The sequence below is a fragment of the Anoplopoma fimbria genome, chromosome 9 (genome assembly GCF_027596085.1).
Source record: "Anoplopoma fimbria isolate UVic2021 breed Golden Eagle Sablefish chromosome 9, Afim_UVic_2022, whole genome shotgun sequence".
Classification (NCBI taxonomy): Eukaryota; Metazoa; Chordata; class Actinopteri; order Perciformes; family Anoplopomatidae; genus Anoplopoma; species Anoplopoma fimbria.
The window spans coordinates 28,423,287-28,427,338 of NC_072457.1; positions in this window are offsets into that span (position 1 = coordinate 28,423,287).

The following is a 4,052-nucleotide window of genomic DNA, read 5'->3' on the forward strand; positions in this document are numbered from 1 at the left end:
TACGACATGCTATACAATGACTTTTTTATGGGGTTTTTTCGACATGTTAATATGACTTTATTTATGACTTTTTTCGACATGCTATACTATGACTTTTTTATGATTTTTTTCAACATGCGACATGCTATAATATGACTTTTTTATGATTTTTTTTACGACATGCTATACTATGACTTTTTTATGATTTTTTTCGACAAGCTATAGTATGACTTTTTTATGACTTTTTTCGACATGCTATACTATGACTTTTTTATGATTTTTTTTTCAACATGCTATTTGATTTTTTTCGACATGCTATACTATGACTGTTTTTATGATTTTTTTCGACATGCTATACTATGACTTTTTTATGATTTTTTTCGACATGTTATAGTATGACTTTTTTATGATTTTTTCGACATGCTATACTATGACTTTATTCATGACTTTTTACGACATGCTATACTATGACTTTTTTTATGATTTTTTTGACATGCTATACTATGACTTTTTTATGATTTTTTCGACATGCTATACTATGACTTTTTTTTTATTTTTTTCGACATGCTATACTATGAATTTTTTTCGACATGCTATACTATGACTTTTTTCATGATTTCTTTCGACATGCTATACTATGACTTTTTTTATGACTTTTTTCAACATGCTATACTATGACTTTTTTTTTTATGATATTTTTTCAACATGCTATACTATGACTTTTTAATGGGTTTTTTCGACATGTTATCATATGACTTTATTCATGACTTTTTTCGACATGCTATACTATGACTTTTTTATGATTTCTTTCAAGATGCTTTTTAAAAAAGGCATTGCTATACATGCCTTTTTTTATCAAAACTTATTTGACATATCATTTTCACCCATTGATGACATACCATGCAAGGTGCCATCAGCCCATCAGACTTTTTTATGATTTTTTCAACATCCACTATGACTTTTTAAGTGTTTGGCCCATGGACACTATGACTTTTTTATGATTTTTTCAACTACCCTCTGAATGGAGAATGATTTCTTTCCACTGTTATAGCTATGACTTTTTTATGATTTTTTCGACATGCTATACTATGAATATTTTTTATGACTTTTTTCGACATGCTATACTATGACTTTTTAATGATTTTTTCGACATGTTATCATATGACTTTTTTATGACTTTTTTCGACATGCTATACTATGACTTTTTTATGACTTTTTTTCAACATGCTATACTATGACTTTTTTGTGATTTTTTTCGACATGCTATAGTATGATATTGTTTATTTTTTCAACATGCTATACTATGACTTTTTTATGATTTCTTTCGACATGCTTATAGTATGACTTTTTTTATTTTTTTCAACATTATACTATGACTTTTTTTATGATTTTTTCGACATGCTATACTATGACTTTTTAATGGTTTTTTTCGACATGCTATACTATGACTTTTTTATGACTTTTTTCGACATGCTATACTATGACTTTTTTCATGATTTTTTCGACATGCTATACTATGACTTTTTTTATGATTTTTTTTTCTATACTATGAATATTTTTTATGACTTTTTTTCGACATGCTATACTATGACTTTTTTATGATTTTTTTCAACATGCTATAGTATGACTTAAAAAAAAATGTTTTTTCGACATGTTATATATGACTTTTTTATGATTTTTTTCGACATGCTATAGTATGACTTTTTTATGATTTTTTTCGACATGCTATACTATGAATATTTTTTATGACTTTTTTCAACATGCTATACTATGACTTTTTTCATGATTTTTTCCGACAAGCTATAGTATGACTTTTTATGATTTTTTTCGACATGCTATAGTATGACTTTTTTATGATTTTTTTCGACATGCTATACTATGAATATTTTTTATGACTTTTTTCAACATGCTATACTATGACTTTTTCATGATTTTTTTCCGACATGCTATGACTATACTATGAATATTTTTCATGACTTTTTTCAACATGCTATACTATGACTTTTTTGATGACTTCTTTCGACATGCTATACTATGACTTTTTCTTGATTTTTTTCAACATGCTAAACTATGACTTTTTTTATGACTTTTTTCGACATGCTATACTATGACCTCTTTCATGACATTTTTTGGCATACTATACTATGATTTTTAATGCCTTTTTTCAACATGCTAGACTACTAGACTTAATTACTAGACTTGATTCGAAATACTTTACTAAGACTCTTTTAATTACTTTTTTCGATATACATATATATGACTTTATTTTGACTTCGCTTTGAGTCTTTTATGATTTTTTTTCTCACACTATACTATGAGTTCCTTTTTTCAACAAACTATACCATGAGATTTTTGTGATTTTTTTTAACATACATATACCATCAACATGTTATTGTATTACTTTTTTTGTGACTTTTTCTGACATACCATACTATAATTTTTGTTATGCCTTTTTTCGACATTATATTATATGATTTTTTTCGACATATCACATTGTGACATTTTTTTAACCTTTTATTGACAACCTTAACTCTTTGCAAAAATTTGACTTTTTTATGACTTTTTTATGAAAAACTCATAGTATTGTATGTTGAAAAAAACATACAATACTATGTTTTTTTAATCACAATCATAGTGTAGTATTTCAAAAAAAGTAATTTTACTTCAGCAAGAAAGTTAAGAGTACTTCTTTTACCACTGCCAATACCAAAATGACCAGTTTGAGAAAGGGTGAAAAGATAAGCGCTGTTTGCATTGGGCCCCCAAACCATTGAATCCACCCCTGAAAAGCACCCAAGTCGGTTGATAGTTGTCAGATACACTGGGGAAATACACTCTAGTTAACGGGAATAAACATCAGGAAATGACCTACCTCGCCGAACTCTACCTTAAGGCCAAGTAGATCACTGCCTGGTGATGCCCCAGACTAAACGGGCCTCACTGCTATTGATTTTTTATGAGGTTACAAAATGCACTATTAATAATACTGTAATGTTTATCTTTACTTTACAATTGTTCACTTTCCCCAAAGGGATCATTATACAATACATATCACACCACCAAGCCCAAAAGGACTAACAACAGAAGATTTCTTTGTGTTGATCGTTGTTGGTGAATGGAAAGGAGGTGTACATTAAAATCGAATAGAATAGACATTCCGTCCCTCATGTTAATGTGGGAGGCACTGTTTGCATAGCATTAAGATCTAAATTATTTTCATACTTTATTTCATGTTGTACAAATTATTTTATAAGCATTTAGGGTACATATTTGTTTGGTATATAAAAATATATACTAAATTAAATAGGTTATGTCTACATAAAGCACACATTATCTCTTCTTCCTTCAATGTCTTTCTTGTCTTTTTCTGACAACACCATAGTCACAAATTCACACCTTATTCTAGGGTTTTGAAAGTGAACTCTCCTCCAGACAAACAAACAAATTATGGATGAATTTGTAATGTGTTTAAGGCCATAAAGAGGCGGCCCCCACACTTTTCAGCCTGTGTAGTGGATGTCATGTATAGTCGTCACTCTGAGGGAGTCTTTATCAGTGGTGGGCTCGTCATCGCGGACCAGCAGCAGTCAGGAGACCATTATCTGTGAGATGACAGCAGCACGACTCTGCCCCATGTCAACAGATAAACAGCAGCAAGAATATAATCACCTTTCACACACAGGTCTTCTCAGAAGTCAGAGCCATATGTCTTCACGGGGAAGACAGAGACCGACCTGTATGTGTGTGCGTGGAGTGAGTTATATCTATAAGAAGTATTGGCTCAACAATGGGGATGAGGTTTTAATTGCAAACTTAAACTGAATCGTTAAATATAAAATATAATATACAATTCTACTGAGATCTATTTGTGGTGCAACATAATATCTATCCAAACATGTTATTATAAACGGTTTAAGACCATATTAACATGAAATGTGCACACACTTCAGTGTACATACACCAAAACAGTCTGCACTCTCTGCCAAAGCATGCTTTATTAGATAGTGGCCAGACATCTGATAGCCAAGTTGTGAATGAAAAATACCATACGAGTGCCCTTCACTACTCTGCAC